This window comes from Mastomys coucha, unplaced genomic scaffold (assembly GCF_008632895.1).
Source record: "Mastomys coucha isolate ucsf_1 unplaced genomic scaffold, UCSF_Mcou_1 pScaffold16, whole genome shotgun sequence".
In the NCBI taxonomy this organism is placed as follows: Eukaryota; Metazoa; Chordata; class Mammalia; order Rodentia; family Muridae; genus Mastomys; species Mastomys coucha.
The window spans coordinates 86757019-86784409 of record NW_022196898.1 but is presented as its reverse complement, the minus strand read 5'-3'; the positions used below and the strand labels follow the sequence as shown (position 1 = coordinate 86784409).

The 27391-nt window shown below is 39.1% G+C and overlaps 1 protein-coding gene and 1 pseudogene across 3 annotated transcripts in view; both read right to left on the bottom strand.

Annotated features, from left to right (window-relative positions):
- Stpg2 (sperm tail PG-rich repeat containing 2) overlaps nt 1-27391 on the bottom strand; it is a 430378-nt gene that overhangs the window by 189927 nt on the left and 213060 nt on the right. The gene's annotated exons all lie outside the window — the stretch shown is intronic.
- LOC116093856 lies at nt 5267-5717 on the bottom strand (annotated as a pseudogene).

Below are 27391 nucleotides of genomic sequence, written 5' to 3'. Positions count from 1 at the left end.
TACCCGCTTATCTTACAGAATCTCGAGTTCCCCTGTTCGTGAATCACCCACGGAATGAAGTGAAACTGTGGGCCGGTTTCCTTCAATTTTCTATTAGATATTTTCTTTATTTACATTTCAAATGATATCTCTTCTCCTGGTTACCCCTCTGAAAAAAATATCAAAAATAAAAACAAAAATAAAAAAACCAATCCTGTTTCCTCCCCTCTCCCCCCTGCCCCTACACTGGGGCACAAACCTCCACAGGATCAAGGATCTCTCCTCCCATTGATGACCAACTAGACCATCCTCTGCTGCTAGAGCCATGAATCCCACCATGTGTGCTCTTTGGTTGATGGTTTATTACCTGGGAGCTCTGAAGATATTAGTTCATATTGTTTGTCCTAAGGGGCTGTAAACCCTTCAGCTCCTTGGGTCCTTTCTCTAGCTCCTTCATTGGGAACCCTATGCTCAGTCCAATGGATGGCTGTGAGCCTCTACTTCTGTATTAGCTGGGCATTGTCAGAGACTCTCAGGAGACAGCTATATCAGCCTCCTGTTAGCCAGCACTTGCTGATATCCACAATAGTGTCTGGGTTTGATAATTGAACATGGAAAGGATTCCCAGGTGGAGCAGTCTCTGGATTGTCCTTCTTTCAGTCTCTGCTCCATAGTTTGTCTCTGCAACTCCTTAGATGGATATTTTGTTCCCCCTTCTAGGAGAAAAAAGCATCCACATTTTGGTCTTCTTAAGTTTCTTGTGGTTTGTGGGTTGTATTTTGGGTGTTCCAAGCTTCTGGGCTAATATCCACTTATCAGAGAGTATATACCATGTGTGTTCTTTTGTGATTGGGTTACTTTACTCAGGATGATATTCTCCAGATCCATCCATTTCCCTAAGAATTTCATAAATTCATTGTTTTTAATAGCTGAGTAGTACTCCATTATGTAGATGTACCACATTTTCTGTACCCATTCCTCTGTTGAGGGACATCTGGGTTCTTTCCAGCATCTGGCTATTATAAATAAGGCTGCTATAAACATAGTGGAGCATGTGTCCATATTACATGTTGGAGCTTCTGGGTATATGCCCAGGAGTGGTACAGCTGGGTCCTCTGGTAGTAATATGTCCAGTTTCCTTGTGGAACCACCAAACTGATTTCCAGAGTGGTTGTACCAGGTTGTAATCCCACCAGCAATGAAGAAATGTTCCTCTTTCACCACAATCTCATCAGCATCTGCTGTTACGTGAGTTTTTTATCTTAGCCATTCACTGGTGTGAGGTGGAATCTCAGGGTTGTTTTAATTCGCATTTCCCTGATGACTAAGGGTGTTGAACATTTCTTTAGGTGCTTCTCAGCCATTCAGAATTTGTCAGTTGAGAATTCTTTGTTTAGCTCTGTACCCCAGTTTTTAATAGGGCTATTTCATTCTCTGGATTCTAACTTCTTGAGTTCTTTGTATACATTGGATAGTAGCCCTCTGATGGATACAGGATTGGTAAAGATCTTTTCCCAATCTGTTGGTTGCTGTTTTGTCTTATTGACAGTGTCTTTTGCCTTACAGAAGCTTTGTAATTTTATGAGGTCCCATTTGTCAATTCTTGATCTTAGAATATGAGCTATTGGTGTTCTGTTCAGGAAATTTTCCCCTGTGCCTATGTGTTCCAGGCTCTTCCCCACTTTCTTTTCTACCAGTTTCAGTGTATCTGGTTTTATGTGAAGGTCCTTGATCCACTTGGTCTTGAGCTTTGTACAAGGAAATAGGAGTGGATCGATTTGCATTCTTCTACATGCTAACTGCCAGTTGAGCCAGCACCATTTGTTGAAAATGCTGGCTTTCTTCCACTGGATAGATTAAGCTCCTTTGTCAAAGTTCAAGTGACCATAGGTGTGTGGGTTTATTTCTGGGTCTTCAATTCTACTTCATTGATTCATCTGCCTGTCACTGTACCAATACCATGTAGTTTTATCACAATGGCTCTGTAGTACAGCTTAAGGTCCGGGATGGTGAATCCAACAGAGGTTCTTTTATTGTTGAGAATAGTTTTTGCTATCCTAGGTTTTTTGTTCTTCCAGATGAATTTGCAAATTTCTCTTTCCAAGTCTGTGAAGAATTGAGTTGGAATTTTGATAGGGATTGCATTCAATCTGTAGATTGCTTTTGGCAAGATGGCCATTTTTATTATATCAATCCTGCCAATCCATGAGCATGGGAGATCTTTCCATCTTCTGAGATCTTCTTCAATTTCCTTCTTCAGAGACTTGAAGTTCTTGTCATACAGATATTTTACTTGCTTATTAGTCATACCAACGTATTTTATAGTATTTGTGACTACTGTGAAGGGTGTTGTCTCCCTAATTTCTTTCTCAGTCTGTTTATCCTTTGTGTAGAGAAAGGCCACTGATTTGCTTGAGTTAATTTTATATCTAGCTACTTTGCTGAAGTTGTTTATCAGGTTTAGGAGCTCTCTGGTAGAATTTTTGGGGTTACTTAAGTATACTATCATATCATCAGCAAATAGTGATAATTGACTCTTTCCTTCCAATTTGTATCCCTTTGATCTCCTTTTGTTGTGTAATTGCTCTGGCTAGGACTTCAAGTACAATATTTAATAGGTAGGGAGAGGAGAGAGTGGGCAGCCTTGCCTAGTTCCTGATTTAATGGGATTGCTTCAAGTTTCCCTCCATTTAGTTTGATGTTGGCTACTAAAACAATAAATTTAAAAACTAAAAGTTAAAGTGGAGATATCCTGCATGACTCAGTAATACTTCTCGAAGCCATTGTTTATTAGACAAAATTCCACTGCCAGGTGTTGGATACCTCTATAGGTCTCTCACATGATACAGGGTCCTCCTATTCCTCTTAGTTGCTCACCAGAACCAGATTACAAAGACATAATGAAATCTAACTCAAACTGAATTGCAGTCTTCCTTCCTGGTAGTTTGATTTTACAATGCTGGAAAATGCTATGACGATTCCTGGGGCATAAGCCTTACCCAACTATGATCTCTACAAACTGTAGTGCCATCCTCTAGATCAAGATGTGCCCACTGGTGTGACAATGACATGACTAATATAAGAGCTTAGTGAGGGTTTTCATTGCGGAGATAAAACTATAACCAAAAGCAATTTGTTGAGGAAAGGCTTTGTTTGACTTGCACTTCCATCGTGTATCATTGAAGAAAGTCAGGGCAGGAATTCAAGGCTAGAACTTGAGTCAGGAACTAAGGAAGAAGTCATAAGTAAGGCCTCCTTACTGCTTGCTTTGCAAGACTTACTCAGCTCACTTTCTTATACCAACCAGGACCACTTTCCCAGGGGTGGCACTGTCCATAATTGGTTGGATCCACCATTATCAACTAGTAATTAAAAATGCCACTTCAGACTTTCCTAAAGGCAAATTGATCGAGGTATTTTCTCAACTGAGCTCCATCTTCTCCGATAATTCTAACATGAATAAAACTGTCCAAAAAAATAAAATCAGGGGTAACCAGCAGCCCTCAGGCTAGGTCTGAGATCCATTCTACATTACATATGATTGGGGCTATAATACATGACTATGAGGTCACCACCCCTATGGTTAATTCAGTTTTTAGACAAATTGACATGGCTCTGAACTGTATTCTAAATATCAATGTTTATACCCATAGGCAAATGCTACTCTCACCCTACAGAGAAGTTTCTCTTTGCAACGAGAAGCAGTTGTGGCTTGTGGATGCTCAAGGTGCAGAGAAAAGGTGATGAGAGAGCATCTAACACTGAACAGGGCATTTGTCCCACCCTGTGGAAGGCATGGGGAGCAGAAAGAATGCAATAGCCAGGAGAAAGCAGAAGAGACATGACCGTTCCTCTTCTACACAATATAACCATTGAGAACACACTCCCACAGCAGCTGGACTGTCTGAACAAGAGCTCCCAAAGACTAGGCTTGCTAAGAGCTAGTCATGGATCCAGGACGCATTTATTGGAACCTACTCTTCCTCAATATACAACCAACTACTGATGGATTCTGTGGTTAGAATCTGATGGAAAACATTAATTATTTTTCATTGTGAACCCAATGATAAGCCTACCATACTTTAATAAACAGTCTCAGGCCCATGGTTACATAAAAACATGGGTGGAGGACTCATTAAATTTGTGTGCGGAGATGGCAAGACAGATTATATTGAATTTTTAAAAGATCCTCTTCTGAAGACAAACTAATTTAATCATATTTTAAGAATTCATATCTTCATTCAGTATTTAATTTTCAATTTTTAGTAAACACGGTCTAAAGTTTGACACCTGGCTAAGATTCACATGATGGAAAGTACCACTATGACATGAACTAGCCTTTCAAATCTGGAATTTCTCCTGGGCTTCCATGTGGCTTTTTCTATTCTGGAAATATTTTCTCATTCGCATTTTCTCCTCAGCCTGTCCATTTTCTAAAATTTCCACCTTATTTTAAGTGTTAAATACTCTTTATATGATATCATACATAAACCACAGTAAGTGCCTTTCAGTGGTAAAAGGCAGTATCCTTGATATAGGGAATTCTAATTATAACAGCATTGTCAAGAATAGATAGCTGCTTCCTGGTGTTTAGCCATTGCCTGTAAGAGGCCAGGGAACACAAAATGAAACAAAGGGGAGTCTTTTTGTTTCTGAGTCACTGAAAGAATTTTCCAAGTATTTAAACATATTCACATACCCAGTTATATAAATCTAAGTATGAAACTATTTAATAGGTTTGAGGCTACACTCCCATTTTTATGGAGAGTGAAACATTACTAATTAAGTCCAATCTTAACTTGAGAAAGTGAAAGCAGTGGTAGCACGTGTACAGACAATTGTTCCTTTAAAAAAGAACATGGTGGGACCGATTGTTCTGGCAGCATGTGTATAGTAGAGGATTGCAAAGTCGATCATCAATGGGAGGAGAGGCCCTTGGCCCTGTGAAGGTTCTGTGCCCCAGTGTATGGGAATGCCAGGGCCAATAAGTGGGAGAGGGTGGGTTTGTTCTTGTTCTTGTTGTTTTTGTTTGTTTCTTTGTTTTTTGGAGGGGAAACTGGGAAACGAGAAATCATATGACATGTAAATAAAGAAAATATCTAATAAAAAGAAACTAAAAAAAAAAAAAATCACTGGGCAGTGGTGGCGCATCCCTTGAGAGGCAGAGGCAGGCAGATTTCTGAGATATGTAGGCCAGCCTGGTCTACAGAGTGAGTTCCAGGACAGCCAGAGCTATACAGAGAAACCCTGTCTCAAAAAACTAAAAATAAATAAATAAATAAATAAAAACATATCCACTTTACCACGACAGTTTTACTTAAATCAGGGCTGTCTAACAAAAACATTGTTAGCCATTCATGATCTGAATTTCATGTATGAATTAAATTATGGTATACATTAAAAGCCTTGAGACATTTGTTCTGTTATAAATAAGGCAGTGAGGTTACTCATTGGTCGCCTTTTTAAGATAAGCTCTTCGGTCTGCCCTTTCTTCCTTCTTCTTAGTTCCAGCGAAGATCATTTTTGTTCCAGGGATGTTACTCTTTGGGATCCACCAGGGCATCCTCTCCCCCAGTGATGCTTTTGTTCTTGTTGGCATCTGTGTAAGAGAATCCAGCAGCCTGACCTGTCTTCCGCACGGAGACCATGGATATTTGATCCAGTCTTACGCTTGCCTTCACAGTATGGCACTGGGCACATTTCTGAACAAAAATCTTGCCTTTTTAAACATCACCCATTTTTAATTCATCTCCTGGCTGGTCAACACCACAAATGTCCAACCAGAAGACAGACTTTCTAAATTTTCACTTTTTATACCTGCATTTCTCTGTAAAAAATATTTCTAACCCTCTTACTTTTTTAAAGGACATAAATGAATCAATTCTGGGAAACAGTCCACCATGTCATATTGCTATGTCTTACTCACAAATCATTAAAAAATTCAAAGTACAAAAGAGATTTGACTTGAAATATAGTTTGTGGTTGGAATTTTTTTCTATAGACATGTACATTTAACCTAACCTTTTCTTTGACAGATGTGTCCATTTCTTCTATTGTATGTTCAATGCCTGAGAGTCTCTCTTCCATCTCTTCTATTCTGTTGAGGAAGCTTGACTCTGTGGTTCCTGTTTGAATTCCCAAACTTTTTCATTTCCAGAATTCCCTCAAGTAATGTGTCTTCTATTTCCATTTTCAAGTCTTGACAGTTTCACTTGTTTCTTTCAACAGTTTATTTCTATTTTCATAGATTTCTCTATGAGATTTATTGATTTCCTCTTTAAGGGACTCTAGCATCTTCATATAGTTGGTTTTAAGGTCATTTTCTTGACCTACAACTACATGGGAATATTAATGGCCTGCTATGGTAAAATAGCTGAGCTCTAGCAGAGATGCCTTGTCCTGGGCGTTATTAATTTCATTCTTATACTGGCCTCTAGGCATCCTGGGTTTGAAATGATTTTAGGTCTAGGTGCTGATTTCTGGGTTTGTCTTTTGGGGGTGGATATTTTGTTCCTTGGTTTCTGTTTCCTCTCTGGACTTTCAGAGAGTGTGATGGCTGTATTGTTGCCTGTTTTACTGGCCTGTCTGGTGGTGTTGGATTCTGGGATTCAGAGAGAAGCTGGGGAAGAGAATGTAGGCGAGGATCTCTGAGGTCACAGGAGATATGGGCTTGGGTAACGGAGGCGTGGGTAATGGAGGCGTGGGTAACGGAGGCATGGGTAACGGAGGCATGGGTAACGGATGCTTTTGCCAGTGATCTGTTGCAGTGCCGGGAGTTGGGTCTGGGCAAAGAGACAGGAGGCCTGTGGGCAGCCAACCCGGTTTTCTGGCAGTCGTGACTTAGTTAAATTTCCATTTCAGTAAAAATATATTCTTTTTGTATCAGCAAGTGGCGGAGGATGATGAAGTCAGCGAACTACGATAGTACATTTTACCTAATCAATACTTTCATATGAGTCACAGCCAATATTCACCTAGCCATTTTGCAGTCCTTGGACTTCTCTCCAAGCAGTAAAAACTTCAAGTAAGACACATTAGAAAATATGAGTAAATGCACATGCTAGTTACCGCCTGCGGCCCGTCACGTGCAGTGTGTACACCTCCCCCCCCAACTTACAACTCAAGTCTATCCCTCACCATCACACTCTGTCAGCTTTTCCTCTTAAGCGGCTCCTCCCCACAATGAAGTTAATTGAATCACGAGCAGCTCATCTACTAATTGAGCTTACACCACAAATGCATTGCCCCCCTTTCTTAGGACGAGGTGCTCTAGCTGGCCATCGGGGGAGGGCTCTGCTCTCTCAGACAGACTCTCAGAGGCTGGAATCAAGGGGGAAAGATCCCCCTTGCAGAGCAGAGGGAGGTGACTTCTGATGACTCCATTGGGAACCTCACTACAGAAGTGAGTGGCAAGTTTCTATTGAATGAGGTTTACAACCAGGCTTACAACACTTTGTGGCTGCAGTGCTGGCAGATTAACTAACACATGAGAAGTACAGCGGCTTTCCAGGTTCAAAGTTTAAGAACTCTGGCATTTTGAAGGTAACCAATCAGTAGGAAAATGGGAACAGAAAGCCAGAAGATAACCGTTCCATAATTTAATAAGAACAAGATGAATCTTAACTGGAAGGAGAGGAAAGCTTTTCTTCTGCCATGGAGTATCTTGAGGCTTCCATCTTCCACGAAGCCCGCTGGGTCACTGATGCACTGTTCACTGAGGCTTCTATCTTCCACGAAGCCCGCTGGGTCACTGATACGCTGTTCACCACTGGGATTTGTCTTTGGTTTTGCTTTATTTGGGGTTGGGGTGTTGTTTGTTGTTTGCTTGCTTGCTTGCTTGCTTGCTTGGTCATCTGAGTATTAGGTGAACCCAGTGCATTCCTACATGTAATTTCTACATCTAAGTGTGGCTTAAGTGTGCTCCATTCAAACAGCAAAACCCACGGGTGACAAATGCCACTCATGAAGGCAGAGGGAGATGAAGAGGAGAGCAAAGCTGAGTCAGCCCAAACTAAGTGTGTCGGGAAAGCAAGCACAATAGTTTCTAGCTTCAATTTTTTGGGGGGTGGGGGAGGAGGTGTTAAAAGTGACAGAATTTGTTTCTATACATTTTGGAAGAAATATATATTTCCAAAGTTATTTTAACCCTACAGTAGCAAAATTACTCACTTTCTATATTTTGCTCTGTCCAGTATATCATTCTCTGTACTCATAGGGAAATATGATACTTTGTCCTTTGAGACAAGGCATGTTCCCCACCATCCAGTGAGCAGTCTTTACAGAATAATACACTCAGACCTGAGCTGACAGTGGCTGATAAGGGCGAAAGCAGGAGAATGTGTATAGTGAGGGGTCAAGGGAAAAGTACTTTCAGGCAAGCGGGGAGTTTTTCCCACTGTTAGGAGTCTGCTACTGTATATATATGTACACCTTTAGCAAATTTGAACACTCACTTCTACATACAGCTGAAATGTATGGGGGAAAATATAAAGAGAAAAACATAATTTGACAATAGCAATGAGAAAGAAATGGAAGCTACTAACTCCATTTTATTTAAAAAGTATTTATATTAAAGAAATAGTTTAATTTCCTTAGCCATTATCATCAAATTATCAAAAGATATTACTCTTAATATCATATAACTATAAAGTAACAATGTAATCTATTTTTACATAAATGTTAGTCTATCTCTTACCTCTGATATTCAAAGCTTACATATTAAATCTTTCTATTGTGCTTTCAATCAACAATAGAATGTTATACTTAGCACAAATGCTGACACAAGAAGATAAGAGCCTCCATCTACCCTGAGTATTAATAAAATATAGCATACAGCTTCCTATATGGTGTACTTGTTTACCATATAGGTAAAGACAGTGAATATTTTACCTTATTCTTAGATTTTATTGCTCAGGAAGCAATAAAATAATCATTCATTATAGAAAGAAAACCAAAAGATTTACGAGATGACTCAGACCCTATTGAAAGGATGTCAACTCAAAGTTTGTAAGTGTGTTTAAGTGCCAATTCTGTAACATGTCCCTGTTGTTTGATTTGCTGGATTCCTTCTATATAATAGTTAGCTCATAACTAATGATAAATAAAAAACATTGAAGTAGTGTGGTCACATGTTCCAATTATTCCTGAACTATCTTATTTAATGCCAGCATCAGGGTGAGCCACTCTCAATTCAAAGCTTTCAAAGGGGCAATATTACATTGTCTTTCAACTAACAGTATAATAGGAGAATTAAAATAGAAATAAAGCGTATCTTCAATAAACAATCTTTAAATCTGCATTGATAATTACAAGAAAATACTTCTAACCAGGCTCTAGTAGTTTTGTGACAGGAAAACACACTGGCTGGCACACAGTGAGGCCACCGCTCTGTGTTCCCTGTGATAGGCTTCCATCAGCTGAGGCATGAAGCATTGGATTGGTGACCTTGCTGTTGTCTGGCGGCTATGATCTGATAAGCCAAGACTTCTCATTACAAAACAAAAGAATTCAAACCTTGCTGCTGTCTGGTGGCCATGATCTGATAAGCCAAGACTTCTCATTACAAAGCAAAAAAAATTCAAAAAAAAAAAAAGAAATGTTGATAATTAATAATATATTGATACTATATCTCCATCTAGAAGTAGCAAATCCTTCACTCCAAATTGGCTTCAAGGCTGAGCTGGATTTCTATTGTTAGCTTAATGTATTATGGGTTCTAAAACTGGTAAAAAAAAAAAAAAAACCTGGACATGGGGACACGTGCCTAGCACCCCATCACAGGGAGGCTGAGGTAGGAGGATTTGCTGTTCCATATGAAGACATCCCATACTAAATGTTGAGTCCCTGTCTCAAAAGAAAAATAGGGTGGGCAGGAAGGAAGTCTCCCAGTAAAAGAACAGAGAAACAAATGTCCTCAAAACAGAAATACTTATGCTCTCAAAAACATAGTGGTAAGAAATTAAAGTCTTTTGAAGAAGTCACATGTGCCTTTTCATCTTTTATGCATGCAGAGTTGCTTTTGTGAGGGCTATTGCCCACGCAATAAAAGAGTTAACATGTTTTATGAATGTAGAGTTGCTTTTGTGAGGGCTATTGCCCATGCAATAAAAGAGTTAACGGACACACCAGTTCAGAAGTCTGGAGGTCAAGAGAGAAATGTGTGACTGAGCGTAAACCTGAGGGGTAGAGCAAGGATGTCAGGACCCTCATGTCCAGCACCAGCTTTGGTTCTGAGTGCTGTACATGACTTTGGTTGCACTGAATGCTGGCAGCATCAGTGGTCCTGAGAATGGTACTGCCATCAGATCTTATCAGCTATGATCAACCATGTGATGGTAACAAACCATGCTCTTGGGGTTGCTACTGTTTATCAGTCAAATGTATGCAACGTCCTCACTAATACCCCAATAACTATATTTAAAAATAATCAATACAATCTCTAATTAATTTTCTTGTTCTGCATTCAAGCAATATTGCTGACAGGGCACCGGAGATTGTAAACTGCTCTGCTATATGCACATGGAGAGTAAACTTTCAGCTTCAAATGTGAAACTACACAAAACAGCCATCTTGGTAATGGCTCTCCCTACAGTAAAGGGACTATAAAGTTAGAGAGTTCAGATTCCAAGATAAGACAATGTTTTAAATCAAAAGTAAATCAAATAATCACAACAATTTTACGTAAAATTTAGCAGGAAAATAAGAACGACTTAGGTTTTTTTATTTTGGGGGTTTTTTTTGTTTTTTGGTACTTGCTTTTATCAATCAAATAAATTTAGTAACATCTAATTTTTAATTGACATAAAAATTATAAACATGTTTCTACCTTTTCTATTTTGTTACATTCAATTTTAATTTATTGCGTATTATAATTTCTTACATATTTAGTAAATTGCAATAATATATTAAATGTAATTAAATTATAATATAATTATATTAAGTATAGTATAACTAAAACAATTAATGGAAAGATGAGCTGGATTAATGGAAACATGATCATCTAAAATTTAAAAATATTAACATAGGTAACTAAAGTACATTTCTGAAATTCATGAATAAAAAGGTTTCAATTTATATGTTTGGTGATTTTATGATGGAAAAGCTAATTAAACTCAGTTGCTGACAACATGAGAATCACTTTATAGTGTTTATTCCATGTCCACTTATGTTTGTTCTTTCTTCTACTAAACTGATAGACAGAGTGCTCGCCTCTCACCAGGGTTTCCGTCTGTGCCTACAGAGGCACAGAAGGGTACAGCGGCTGAGCCTGGGAACATTTGAGCCAAGGCTATGCCTACAGAGGCACAGAAGGGTACACAGTGACTGAGCCTGGGAACATTTGAGCCAAGGCTATGCCTACAGAGGCACAGAAGGGTACAGCGGCTGAGCCTGGGAACATTTGAGCCAAGGCTATGCCTACAGAGGCACACAAGGGTACAGCTGCTGAGCCTGGGAACATTTGAGCCAAGGCTATGTCTACAGAGGCACAGAAGGGTACAGCGGCTGAGCCTGGGAACATTTGAGCCAAGGCTATGCCTACAGAGGCACAGAAGGGTACAGCGACTGAGCCTGGGAACATTTGAGCCAAGGCTGCTTCTTCCTAATTGATGTTTTAAGGTTTTGCCATTTGTTGTAATAAAGACATTTCACTGAGTAGGAAAAATTACTTTAATATGTTAAAATGGATCTCTCTAACAATTAAAGGTGACAGCGTTTTTAACAATAATAAACTAGCGTCTCTTAGAGTTTCGATTTTACAATATTTATATACTTAATTACAAATTAAAGGGAATAAATACGTGATTTGTATTTCTGTGTAGTTATAGCATATATAAAAATGTAATTTTAAAGCATTTCTTCATAAAAGTTATATTTTGTCTAAACCTAATGAACCTAAAGTGAACTCTATCACCTGGGGTTCAGAACTGTATTGCTGGTTCACAATTGTAGTCTCCTCACTCAAGAGGCTCAAGAGAAGAAATACTGAGTTCAAAACCAGTCTGGACAGAGTAGAAAAACAGTCAGATGAATACTGGTAACATTGAAAAACTGAAGTTTAGACTATTTTAAATTCAGTTTAGTGGATGACTAACAGTCTTGCTGGTTTTCCATCCAGAGGTGACCAGCACTTGGCTGCAAAGTGAAGAGAAACCTTCTAGAGGAAAAACATGACCAAATACTTAAAGGGGCCAAAGACCAATTTAGGCAGGCACAGAACAGTGGAAACAACTGGGATGAGAGAGTGCAAGGGCCATGAGGAGACACTAGAGGGCACAGAGAACACAGTGCCACCAGCAATCCCTGTGAGTCATTGAGAATGCAGGCATGCCAAAAGATGATGATGTTGTTGTTGTTGTTGTTGTTGTTGTTTTTCTTTATTTTTATTTTATTTCATTTTATTTCTTTTTTTCAGAGGGGAAACTGGGAAAGGAGATATCATATGACATGTAAATAAAGAAAGAGGATCAATGGAATAGAATTGAAGACCCAGAAATGAACCCACATTACCTATGATAACTTGATCTTTGACAAAGGAGCTAAAACCATCCAGTGGAAAAAACATAGCATTTTCAACAAGTGGTACTGGATTAAGTGGAGGTTAGCATGTAGAAGAATGCAAATTGATCCATCCTATCTCCTTGAATAAAGCTCAAGTCCAAGTGGATCAAGGACTAATAAATAGAAGGGGGGAAAAAAGAATGGAAGGTTGGAGGTCTCAGCGTTGGGTCTTGCACTTGTGGAGAAAACAAGAGTCAGGAAAATGCAAAAACCTTGAAGAACAAAGTGTTCATCCTGAAAAACAATGAGAAACAAGCAGGGCAGAAACAGGAAAAAAATAGGATGTTTCCAGTGTGGGTCAGTAGGGTTTGACTCTTGCTGAAAAAGCCACAGACAGACAGATGTCTCTCCCTCCCACAACTGACAGGCCTTTATCAACTGGAAGGCTACTGAATGTCCCCACAAAGTCATCTACTGAGAAGGCTCAGCATCATGCTCAGTACAGAAAGGAAGGCTAAAAGGAATTGATCCGTTTCAAAATCATGTATTGGGAGATGAATGTGGAGTTGAGAGACACTGAATTGACAACAACCATATATGTGTTGAGATTCATTATTAATATCTGAATAGCAAGCCATGATAACAGGCAAGCATCCCTTAAATAATTCCATATATATAGTTGATTTCTATTCATCAACCAAAATTCAATTATGTAATTGGCATTTGTTGTTACAAGGTTAAAAGCTGATACTTATACAGTTTACCACATTGTACAAAACAACTATTAGAAACTGTCAAATATTTAAACAGTGAACAGTCTGGCAGTCCAAGTATACTTAACAAAAATATTTAATGATGGATAAGATTTAAAAATGCTTTTTAACAATAAATGTATATAGAAATCTAACTAATTTTATTTTTTCCATTTTTTTGGTTAGTTTATTTATTTACATTTCAAATGTTATCCCCCTTCCAAGTTTCCCCTCCGCAAGCCCCCATCCCTTCCTCCCTCTTCCTGCCTCTATGATGGTGCTCCCCCACCCACTCACCCACTCCTGCCTCAGCAGCCTTGAGTTCCCCTACCCTTGGTAATCAAGCCTCCACAGGACCAAAGGGATCCCCTCTCAGTGGTGCCTGATAAAGCAATCCTCTACTACACATCTAGCTGAAGCCATGGGTCTCTCCATGTGTACTCTTTGGTTGGTGGTTTAGTCCCTGGGAGCTTTGGGAGGTCTGATTGGTTGATATTGTTGTTCTTCCTATGGGGTTAGAAACCCCTTGAGCTCCTACAGTCCTTGACCTACTTCTCCATTGGGCACCCTACACTCAGTACAATGTTTGGCTGTGCATATCTGCATCTGTATTAGTCTTTCTCTGGCAGAGCCTCTTAGGGACAGCTATACTAAGCACTTGGCATCAGCAATAGTGCCTGGGTTTGGTGTCAGCAGATAAGATGGATCCCTAGGTGGGGAGGTCTCTGCGTGGCCTTTCCTTCAGTTTCTGCTCCACTCTTTGTCCCTGCACTTCCTTTTGACAGGAAGAATTCTGGATTAATATTTTTAGGGAAGGTGGCCCCATCCCTCAACTGGGGAACCATGCCTATCCACCGGATATGGTCTCTACAGGGCTTATCTCCCCTTTGTTGGGTATTTTGGCTAATGTCCTCCTTGTTGGGTCTTGAGAACCTCTTGGGTCCCTGGCATCTGAGACTTTCTTCTAGTGGCTGCCACCAATTCCTCCTCCCCACTGCTACACACCTACTTTCAAATCCCTGACCTTCTGCACTTCTCCCCCATCTCCTCACATATCTGAACTGCCCCCCTCCCCCGTCCCCTCCACTCTCCCACCTAGATCCTTCTCTCCCTCTGCTTCCCAGAGATTATTCTCTTCCCCCTAATGAGTAGTACTGTAGCATCCACACTTTGGTGTGATCTTCTTTCTTCTTGGTTTTCATATGGTCTGTGAGTTGTATTATGGGTATTCTGGGCTTGTTTCTGGCTAATATCCACTTATCAGTGAGTACATAGCATGTGTATTCTTTTGTGATTAGGTTATCTCACTCAGGATGATATTTTCAAGTTCCATCCATTTGCCTAAGAATTTCATGAAATCATTGTTTTTAATTGCTGAGTAGTACTCCATTGTGTAAATGTACCAAATTTTCTGTATCCATTCCTCTGTTAAGGGGCATCTGTGTTGTTTCCAGCTTCTGGCTATTATAAACGAGGTTGCTATGAACATTTCAAATATTATCCCCCTTCACAGTTTCCCCTGCACAGCCCCCCTATCTCTTTCTCCATCCCCCTGCCTTTATGAGGATGCTCCCCCATCCACGCACCCACTCCTGCCTCAGCGGCCTTGCGTTGGAGAATATTTCCTTGTTATGTGTTGGAGCATCTTTTGAGTATATGCCCAAGAGTGGTATAGCTGAGTCCTCTGGTAGAACTATTTCCAGTTTTCTGAGGAACCACCAAACTGATTTCAGAGTGGTTGTACCAGTTTGCAATCCCACCAGCAATGAAGGAGTGTTCTCCTTTCTCCACATTCACATGGAGATTCAGATGTGCTGTCACCTGAGCTTTTTGATCTTAGCCATGCTGAGTGGTGTGAGATAGAACCACAGGGTTATTTTGATTAGCATTTCCCTGATGACTAAGGATGTTGAACATTTCTTTACATGCTTCTCAGCCATTTGAGATTCCTCAATTGAGAATCCTCTGGGTAGCTCTATAACCCACTTTTAATAGGGTTATTTGGTTCTCTGGAGTCTAACTTCTTGAGTTTTTGTATATTTTTGATACTAGCCCTCTATCAAATGTAGGGTTGGTAAAGGTCTTTTCCCACTCTGTGGATTGTTATTTTGTCCTATTAACAGTGTCCTTTGCCTTACAAAAGATTTCTAATTTTATGAGGTCCTATTTGTCAATTCTTGATCTTAGAGAATAAGCTATTGGTGTTATGTCAAGAAATTTTACCCTGTGCCAATCTGTTTGAGGTTCTTTCCTACTTTCTCTTCTATTAGATTCGTCTTATCTGGTTTTATGTGGAGGTCCTTGATCCACTTGGACTTGGGCTTTGTTCAAGGAGATAGGATGGATCAATTTGCATTCTTCTACATGCTAACCTCCACTTGAGCCAGTACCACTTGTTGAAAATGCTGCCTTTTTTCCACTGGATGGTTTTAGCTCCTTTGTCAAAGATCAAGTTATCATAGGTATGTGGGTTCATTTCTGGGCCTTCAATTCTATTCCATTGATCCACTTTCTGGTCACTGTACCAATACCATGTGATTTTTTAATCACTATTGCTCTGTAGTATAGCTTGAGGTCAGGAGTGGTGATTCCCTCAGACATTCTTTTATTGTTGAGATTGGTTTTGGATATCTTGGGTTTTTGTTTTTCCAGATAAATTTGAAAATTACTCTTTCTATCTCTGAGAAGAATTGAGTTGGAATTTTGATGGGATTGCATTGAATCTGTAGATTGCTTTTGGCAAGATTGCCATTTTTACTATATTAATCCTGCTGATCCACGAGCATAGGAGATCTTTCAATCTTCTGAGATCTTCTTCAATTTCTTTCTTCAGAGACTTGAAGTTCTTGTCATACAGATCTTTTACTTGGTTAGCGTCACACCAAGATATTTCATATTATTTGTGACTATTGTAAAGCATGTAGTGTCCCTAATTTCTTTCTCAGCCTGTTTATCCTTTTAATTTAGGATAGCTACTGATTTGTTTGAGTTAATTTTGTATCCAGCCATTCTGCTGAAGTTGTTTATCAGCTTTAGAAGTTCTCTGGTAGAATTTTTGGGGTCACTTAAGTATACTATCATATCATCTGCAAATAGTGATATCTTGACTTCCTCCTTTCCAATTTGTATCCCTTTGATCTCTATTTGTTGTCTAATTGCTCTGACTAGAACTTCAAGTACTATATGGAATAGATAGGTGGAAAGTGGGCAGCCTTGTCTCATCCCTGATTTTAGTGGGATAGCTTCAAGTTTCTCTCCACTTAGTTTGATGTTGGCTATTGGCTTTCTATATATTGCTTTTATTATATTTAGGTATGGAGAAATTTAACTAACTTTAAAATTACTTAGCTTATAAAATACTTAAAATTTCAAAAAAAATGTTCTGCACATTAACTCTATACATTAAGTAATTCTAAGTAACATAAATACACTTTATAACCATTTAATTTTATTGAGGTTATAGATCATTTTTTTGGTAAGGGAATAGTAAAACAGAGTCTCATGTTGTAGTCAAGGCAGTCCAGGAACACCCTACTTAGGTGAGGCTGTCATCAAGCTTCTGACTATCCTGACTCAGCCGGATGGCTGAGATCACAGGAACATGTGATGACATGTAATTGATAGTTCACGAATCTTGAAGTGCTGCTATTTGTGAATTTATCTCAAAAGTGTGTGGGAATGAGTCTATGCCTAGAAGAGCTATGTGTACATGACAGATGATGAGAGAGGGAGAGTTAGTTAGTTGTCTTTAATGTGTGGCATCTGGTGGACTGACTGTATTTCCATGGATGGCCACACAAACAAGGGTGGAAAGCAGTAGGAAAAATGTTCAATTGCCTTTTTAAAAAACATAAGGATACAAATTTGGGTGAATATGGAATTGGGGGTAGATATTGGAAGATTTGAGGAAGGAGGAGTATAATCGAATTACAATGTATGAATTAATAACATTTTTAAATTAAAAAGTATATATAAAGTAAAGGCAGAATAGTAACTTTGCTACCCTGATAGCGAAGACCTATCAATTAGCTGTGATCACGCATGTCTATCCTCCATTCAGGAAAAGAAAACTGCCAACAAGAAATACTTTTCCAACTATCTTCAAAAGATAACCTGGGCCATAAACATATAAAGAAGACATATGTGAGAGATACAAGTGAGACTTTGCAGAGTAGGTGTTATTGAGAAGCCTGCCCCAGTGCTGAGCTTCAGTTAGTCCTGGAAAAGTGACTAGTCTGTTCCCAAGAGGTCACGCAGCACAGCAGGTGTACACAGATGGGGTGGTACTCTGCTGTCCTTGGAAACACCATGAAAGAACTCCCTATGGTGTATAGTGAAGCGGACTTGTCATCAAAATTTACACATAAAGTCAACAAATATTATGCCTTCTCTGTGCTGCATCTTTATCTCAAACTCACTTTTAATTTCCTCTCTGAAACTTTCCTACATTCTGTTTTGGAAAGCACAATACTGATCTCCATGATTGAAAGGAGGGTGTTTTCATTCGCGTACTTATTTGATTTGACAAGAAAATTGCAGCTGATGCTATTTCTAACAATGACATTGAAATAGCTGTATTGTCATTGTACGAGACAGTGCAGTATTTAAAAGCCATCTTTATAAATACAAATGTTCGCATGATGACAGGAACTTAGGACTTGAGAGATAAAAGCAGTCTGTGGTAAGCACAACCTTTCATGCAAATGCCCTTCCAACCATGCTGATCCAAAGCAACAAAGTAAAATGAAATTACTTATACCATTATTTTATCACTGAACACATAGTAAAAGCAAATCAAGCTGTAACTGGCATTCATATGCCACAATAGGCAAAACTAATTAAGCCATATGCTTTACACCAGGATTGGGACACTGAAAATTTAATATGACAAGTCCATATCCCATTGGATAATTATTTAGTCTCTGTATTTTTCTAAAAGAAATAAAACAATATGTTTGTCTTGAATGGGGAGGATTTCAAATCAGTTAAAGCTCAGGGGCCTCTAGGTCTGTGTCTGAAATCTCTGCCGTCAGAAATAGGAACTTATCTTCATTTCATGGAAAGCCCAGTCCCAAAAGATACACCTGCAATACAACTGCACACACACTCAAGGATCACTGCAGAATGTGTAGGGAAGGGCAGAGAGTCTAAGAACCGGCGAGAGGATCAGCAAGCTTTCTGTGAGATGCAGGATGGTGTCAGAAGCTGCACCTAAAATGTCTCACCAACATGGCCACATAAACGTGGGGCAGTGGTCTGTTCAGGCAACTTATACTCAGTCGAGAAATTGGCCTTGAGCCCAGGAGCCTCAGTGGGCAGTTTCTGCCTGCAGGGTGGAAGAAGGAGCTTGTCTATATTTCCTGAGTCTTTGGCTCCTGTTTCAGTCACAACCCCTCACAGCTGCCCCCACAGGAGATGTATGCTCTATCAGGCAGACAATGCCCCACGCTCCACCCCTAGTCATCTGACCACAGCCAGGCATGCCTCACCCCAAAGATAGATAGCCACGCCCCATACAATATAAGGGGTGGTTGCCCCTCCTCTCTCTCTTGCCCGATTTCCTCTCTTGCCTTCTTCTCTTTCCTGCTCTTTGTTCTCTTCTCTTGCCTTCTTGCTCTCTTGCTTTCTCTTCTTTCCTTTCTCTCTCTCCTTCTCTTCTCTCTCTCCTTCCTCTCCTTCCCTTCTCTCTACTTGACCAGCCTATTTTCTCTTTCCTATAATAAAACATCTCATTTATACATTGCCTCCTTTTTAACTAATGTGCATGCAGCCACAGGCCATCAACAGCAGGGAGAGAGAGAGCCACAGGCCACAGCAGTAAGCCGCTCCTGGTACCACACATAAATATGAGAGGAAGAAAAACGCACCGATAGGCATGCTAACACAGATGAGGGGAAGCCAGGAGATCTCGACCTATACCCGTAAGACCTCCCAACATGGCTGCTCAAACGTGAGATAAACGAGGACACGCAAAGTGGCTGGGGGTAAGCACCCGAGTCCTCAGCCATACACAGAGAAGTACAGGCGGCTGAGCAAAGCCGAGAGTGTGCGGGTGGCCTTCCCCAGCCATTCCTCGCTACAGTAAAAAATAAGGACACATAAACAACTTCTCTGAATAAATGTCTATCCTCACTAAGGAAAACTAGAGCATAATCAGTCTGCTGCTCTCTCTAACATATTACAGTAGGTTACCTCAAACATAAACAAAAGGTGTAAATTTTAATAGAGAATATATGAGGTTATTGAGAATATTTAAAAAAAACATAAAGATAAGTAAGCAGCACCTTTAGGGAATGGCACTCCAACAAAAAAGTCACTGAGAAATAAAGGGTAGAAGATAAAAACAAAAGGCATTTATTTAGTTAGTATTTACAGACACAAACTAGAGACATATCTGCCTCCATGGAGGCCATATTCTAGTATGTTGAAGGTGATAACATACAGTGGCTCTACAAAGTCACCTAGAAAACTAGCCACAGAGTAAAATGGCTCACAATATTTTTATTACCTATAATTAAGCAAAATCAATCTTCAAAATATTGCTGCAGCCTTAATAAAGCGAGGGCTATTTAAACTGCTTTATTTACACTTCAAATGTTATCTCCCTTCCCAGTTTCCCCTCTGCAAGTTCCCTATCCCAGCCCTCCTTACCCCTGTTTCTATGAGGGTACTCCCCTACCCACCCACCCACTCCTGCCTCACCCCCCTATCATTTCCCTACTCTGGGGCATCAAGCCTCCACAAGACCCAAGGGCCTCCCCTCCCATTGATGCCAGACACTGTCATCCTCTGCTTCATATTGTTAATGAATGTAAATAGAGTAAAGAAATAAGCATTGTTATTTTAAATGATACAAAATATCATTGATAAACTTTGATGTTTGGAATGTTGTTCTCATTACTTATCTCAATAAAAAGACACAGATTTTCATTTTATAAATGTATGTATGTGAATTAATAAATATACAAGTATACTTATATGTAAAATTTAAGATGAATCTTATTTTCATTTTATCCCAATAACATTGGTACTGATATTAGGATTATCCCATTTTACAAATGAGAAAACTGAGTTACAAGCTATTGTGCTACAACCTGACAATGGTCATATGACCCATCAGAGGCAAAGTGCCTGGGTTCTGGGAGACCATTCCAAAGTCAACGCTCTCAGGCAGTTCACTAGGCTTCTCTGTACCCATTATTCCATCATCTCAACTGTGCTTTCCACTCTCATTGTCTGAAGTTTGCTACTATTAAGTCTTCTTTAACATCAGCAATGGTAAAGTGGCTATTCTCTAAAGAAAATACTAGAGACATCAATGAATTAGGAAAATGAGGAAAACAAAGTTCTATTTGCCAAGATCTGTCAAATGTTTGTAGGAGGTGGTATATAATAATTCTGGAGTGATACATACGGTTCCCATAGGAAATGTAGCCTATAGAGAAAATGAATAATTTTGAAAGTATTAAGGTCATTTATATCTACCACATTAATATAATTAAATAGACCAATAAAGCACATGAAATCCCTGGAAAACCTCCAAGAGATCAACCCTCTTTATTATCACTGTTGACAGTTTTTCAGTGTAACGGGATCTGCAGAAGTAACACTGAAGCAGAACTGCTTTGCACTGAGAGCTAAGACTCCTACAGCTGAACTGCACTGCAGTGAGAGACAGGGGCTGTGCAAAGGAACTGACAGAGTGAGAGCCAAGGCATAAGGCATAACTGCACTGCAGTGAGAACCAAGGGTCCTACAGATTATTGCACTGCAGTGAGAGCCAAGGGTCTTCCAGCTAACTGCACTGCAGTGAGAGCCAAAGGGTCCTACAGCTGAACTGCACTGCAGTGAGAGCCAAGGGTCTTCCAGCTAACTGCACTGCAGTGAGAGCCAAGGATCCTACAGTAGGACTGCACTGCACTGAGAGCCAAGGGTCCTACAGTAGGACTGCACTGCACTGAGAGCCAAGGGTCCTTCAGGTGTTCTATTCCTTCTAATGTTAGGAATGGTGAGAAAATCTGTCTATGTTGCCTTTCTCACAATCTTTTTTAAACACTAAAAGAAAACTAACTGCTAACTACATACATACAAGTTTGGACTACAGTGGTGCATTGCTGCCATTTTGCTGGAACTTGGTAAATAAAGGCAAGAATAGATCTGAGGCACTTCACAATGGTAACTCAAGAATAACTCTTCAAAAGTGTGATAATGAGTGTTCTGATTTAAAGGAAATTGATGAACCCTCAGCGTATATTTAAACTGCACTAGCAACAGCCTCTATAGGATTGCAGACATTTTCTCTCTGTCAACTTCTATCCAGAAAGTCCAAGTAATAATCCTCTGTATTAGCCATAACTTAAAGATCTCATTGAGATCCCACTGTAAAGAAAATTTGCACTAAGGATAATTTAATTATGCTGCCAAACATACAAAGCTGAGGGAAAGTTACAAATCCTATCATAGGTTCCTCTTACAGATTCCATTCTGTAAGTAAACAGTGTGCATTCCTGGGCCATCCCATGTTGTCTGACCAGATGCAGTTATACCCAAGGATGAGAGAAAGAATCACGGGACCAAAGGAAAAAATGCTTCTTCTCTTCTCCTGCATATAAAGACTGGTACTATGCAGTCAAATGCAAAGGATATATAATCATAATTTTTGTTAGACAATCAAATGTGCCTTTGGTCAACTAACTTTTATTATTTTAGAATAAATACTTGGTTTAAGAAAAGTAGCAGGCTGGAGAGATTGCTCAGTGGTTAAGAGCACCATCTGCTCTTCCAGAAGTCCTGAGTTCAATTCCCAGCAACCCCACATACATACATTTAAAAAAAAGAAAGAAAGAAAGAAAGAAAGAAAGAAAGAAAGAAAGAAAGAAAGAAAGAAAGAAAGAAAGAAAAGAAAAGTAACAATGATCTGGATGCTCATCCTCACTATATGCATCCATGTCCACTACCAAGGACCTTAACTAGACCCACTCCATTATCACCAGCATCCATCTCCACTACCAAGGACCTTAACTAGACCCACTCCATTATCACCAGCCACCCCACAACCTGGTTAAAAACACTTGACCTATCTATTTACATGTGTCCATTCCTACACACCTACTTCAGGTAGGTAGTCCCAACTCGGGCCTCTAATCCTACTCACGACTGCTGGGGCTCCATGCATTCTTATGAGGTTACTCTCATTCCTGTGCAGAAAACTCAAAACTACTAAGTCTGTTGTACCCTTTCCTGTTCCATATACCTTGACATTTCTCTGGGAAGAAACCAGACTCAACCCAATACACCCATCCCCACAACCTGAGGACAACCTCTGTCCAGAGAGGGCACTATTCCTATATCAACAAGCATGCATCTACCCCACAGACATGTATCCTACACCTGCCAGCTTATTGAAGATACAGCCTTTTCTCCAACTGAAATACTGACATCTTTGTCAAAGTAGATAGCTACATGTGGAACAGTAAAACTCAATTTTCTTTCATGACCCTGCATTAAACTCAACTCCAAACAAAACAAGAACATCAACATAAGAATTAATACCCTAAATCTGATACAGGAAATACACTAGAACTCAATGGCAAAGGAGTTATATTTCTGATGAAGGCACAGATAACACAGGCATTTGGGTCAACAACTAATAAATGGCACTTCATAAGACTAAAGTTTCTACATAGCAAAGAATTATATCACTCAAGAAGAAAAGGCAGTCAATGTTGTGGAGGGAGAAATATTTATCAAGTATATATCTGACAGGGAGTTATATAACAGGGTGGATGGATGGATGGATGGATGGATGGATGGATGGATGGATACATACATACATACATTCATACATACATACATACATACATACATACATACATACATTCATACACAGATGTTAGACAGACACACATATAAAAACTCAAAAACTTAACCTCAAAAAAAGTCAGCCAATTAAAACGTGGGTTGTGGGAATAGACTTCTCAAAAGATGAAATACAAGTGACTGGGAGACTACTTTCCCTTTGGGGTAAAGTCTCTTTATTCTGTTTTTTCCCTCTCCCTCTCTTATTTTGCCTCTTCTTCAGTGGTTCACACTGAGGCTACCCCTTGTTTACCATTTAACCTGTAAGTTTTTCTATTATATAATATTACTGAGTGACAAACTATGGGGATGCTGAGCCCATTATTGATTTCTAGGGCTCCAGAGTTGGTTTTCACGTGAATGTGTCAACACAAGACAAGACATGTGATCTTATTTTTTTTTATTTAATTTAATATTTTTCTCATTTGTTTTATATCCTGGCACTGCCCCATCCTGGTCACTGCCCCCTCCTGGTCACTGCCTCTCACAACCCTCTCCCCAAATCTTCTCCCATTCTCCACTGAGCCAGTGGGGTCCCTCTGAGTATCCCCCCCCTACCCTGGCATTTCAGGTCTCTACAAGACTAGGCGTTACATATGTGCATGTGCAGGGAAGCCTAGGTCCAGTCATGTATGCTCTTTGGTTGGTGGTTCAGTCTCTGAGAGCTCCAAGGGTCCAGGTTAGTTGACTCAGTTGGTCTTCCTGTGGAGTTCCTATCTCCTTCTGGGCCTGCAATCCTTTCTCCTATTCTTCCTTAAGAGTCCTCAAGCTCCATCCACTGTTTGTGGGTGTCTGTATCTATGAGTCAGCTGCTAGGTGGAGCCTCTCAGAGGACAACATGATCCAAGACAAGTGATCATAATGATGGCCTCTCTTGAATAAAAAAAAAATGTCAACATTGTGTGTATGCTTTCATAATTTTGTAAGATGTTGTCTTAGGGTAAGTTGGGAAAAGATAGATGGGTTCTGTGCATTATTCATTGAAATTCATGTGAATTTTACAGAATAAAAAGTATAATATAAAATTTGTGGTTACTGAACCATCAAGGAAAAATAAAAGAGAAAAATTTTTGAGTTTGAGTGATACTTTACTGTTAAAAGTTTGTTGCAGTTGGTATCTGAAACAATATCAATGACTTTCTTCATGCATTTTCACATTAAAATATATTGGTTTATCCTCAAAAAAATAAAAAAAAAACAGTTCTACATCATTAGACGTCAGGGAAATGAAAATGGAGACTTCTTTGAGATTTTATCTTACCCAGTTAAAATTGCTAAAGTCAAAAAAAGTAAAAGACAATAAATATTGTCATGAGCGTAGGAAAGTATAACGCTCCTTCAGTGTTGGTCGGAATGCAAACCAGTGTAGACACTGTGAAAGTCAGTGTGGAGGTTCCAGAAAACCCCACTCAATCCAGCTACACTCCTCTTTGATATACACAAAAGGACTCTTTATCTTACTCTAGAAATACATGTTTTATTGTTTTTCTAGTCACTGTGGTAAGAAGTAGAAAGAGATTGGATATCTACTAACTTATGAATGAATAGTTAAACTGTAGTATATTTACACAATGGAATATTATTCAGCTACAAATAAAAATGAAGAAAAATGGATGGAGCTGTAAACAACCATTCTGAATAAGATATCCCCAACCCAAATAGACAAATCAGGCATGTATATTTTCATTTATGGATGTCAATTTGAATCTTTAGACAGGTTTTCTTAATTTGAAGTATCTAGAAGGATCATGAAGAGCATCTTTCAAGTAAGGAGCAATTGGATGCACTGGTATAGTGTTAAATGTGAGTAATGGATCAGGAGAGGCTACAGTATGGTGGGGAGCGAAATACCAAGGAGGGAGCATAGAACAATGACACTAGAGACCTTTCAAACACATAAAGAAAGCTGCTAATGAGTGTATAAGTGCGTGTACGTGTGTGTAAGTGTGCGTGTGTTCTGCTAAAATGAAGTTTCTCTATCACAGGGGAGCAATTCCCCTACTAATTAATAAGGCTAAAAGAGCAGTGCAAAGGATTGGTCGCTCCTTTAGAAAATGCTGAACACTGAGTGTCCATAAACCTCCAAACATATCAGGATACTGTAATTGCTCTTGGTTACCTTCCAGAATGTGACCACAAGACTCTGAAGACACCACATACTTAAGTCTTAGAACAAGGAGAAATCATGGTAGTATAGACCTGAAGGCTTCATCTCCAATGGCTACCTTCCATGGTTCTAGAAAATTCTATTCAAGCTACCAGAAAAAAGGAATCACTAGTTGTACCCAGCTATGAGACATGTGAGAGGCAATGTTTGGCCTGGTAAGACACCTACACTGGTGCAACAGGAACATAAGCATCATAGGAATAACTCATTACTTAAGTCCAACCACACAAGGTGAATCCTAGACATGACACCATTATCTGATTCTTACTATTACTCTACTGAAGGGACATGGTATCAACCAGAATCCTAATGACAGTGTTATAACCATACATCAACAAATCTCTCAACCCTCATAAGGAAAGTTTCTATTTGTAGTGGATGATTATTAATATGGTGATCCACACCTGGCCAAGGTGGAAAGAAAAGAGACTGCAGAGTTTTCAATCCTAAAATGAATGTGTGTAACACACACACACAAACACACACCCTCCCAAGGCTCAGGGTCGTTGTGGATGAGCATACAGAATGAGTGTAAGAGCCTGAGCTGGGGGATAGCTACAAGGAAACATTGCCTTCTGCAAATGTCAGGGGAGCTGCACACATTAATTTAAATATACAGCATGCACAAAGCTATGCAAGCACAATCATGCCAAATGCCAGCATGCTCAGGGTCGTTGGGCACATACTGCCACCCTAGGCAAGGAGTTATTGGCAATTGTTCGAGACTGGGAAGAGAGACAAAGCGTTTTCTCTATGAGTGTGACCTCTGGTAAGGTGACCACTGGCTGTGCTGTGGAGGACCACACATCCAAGAATACTTGGGCTTGAAGGGTTTAATATAAAGACCACAAAGCTGGATGGTAGGAAAGGCAGAGCTCAATTAGGGATGAGTGGGTGTAGGAGATAAATGTGATCAAAACACATGCATAGAACTCTCAATGCATCTGATTTTAAAATGTTTATTCAGAGATAAATAAGTAAATATCCAATTTAAGAAAAATGCCTCTCTAGTTGTTTAGCTCATATTGAATTAACTGTTCTCAATTGTTTCTCTTGTAATGTCTCTGATAGTCACCCTAAGATATTAAATTATTACCTATTAAATTACTGCTTTTAACAGCAAAAGTGAGGCATATATGTTCTATCTGTGGCCTACTTTTTGGTTTGTGAAATTAAATTCTAATTGCTTAAAATTAGAACAAACAATAAAACAGGTCTATAATTTGAATGACTTTCTATGCATCAGGAATTCCATTTTTACTAATGGACTATTTTCTTCTTTTCCTGATCTAAATTTTCTCAATTTCCTGTTAAATTGCCTCTGCCAAATATGTACCATAATAAATTTCACTATTAGTGATTTAAATAATGAATTTTCTTGTTTCTGTTCTGATGTTTCTAGAGGAACATTTTTAAAAATTTAAATCATTAGAACCAGAGCCAAAATGCATTGGTAATAAAGTTTGCATTTAAGTATATTTGATCCAGATTTAAGCAAGTATACAATGTGGTACAGAAAAGAATAGGGAAAGGAGAAAGGGGAGGAAGAAAGGAAAGAAGGAGGGAGGACGGGAGGGAAAGAAAATTGTACATACTGAAATAGAAGGAATATGACAGACTTGACTTTTGAATTTCTTTCTTCATAATCCAATGATTCATGTTATGAAGGCTTATAACATTACTACATATAAGCTAAATTTTACTTCTAAACTTTTTTCTAGTTCAAATAATTGTAGACCTCTCTAATAGGCATTGATTAGAGAAAAATATGTAATGAGCTAGTTCTTGCTGACTGTTCTGTGGGTATACTTATTGAACAATGCTCCTTAGTATATAAAATATGAGTGGTTATTTATTACTACATAATGTATATCTAATTTAATATACCTGTTATAATGAAAGTAAAAATATATAGCAGATATACATGTAAATATAATTACATAAATAAGTTATACATTATATAAACATATATGTATATAAAATTTCCCTTAGAAAGGCTAAAGGCCATGAGACTAAGTACTACTGAACTCCAATTCCAGTCCCAACTCACTGTCACAATCTACATGGCAGTTTGTACATTCCTTACACTTATTCTTGTACATTACACTTCTGAAAAGAATGGGAGATTGCATCCTGT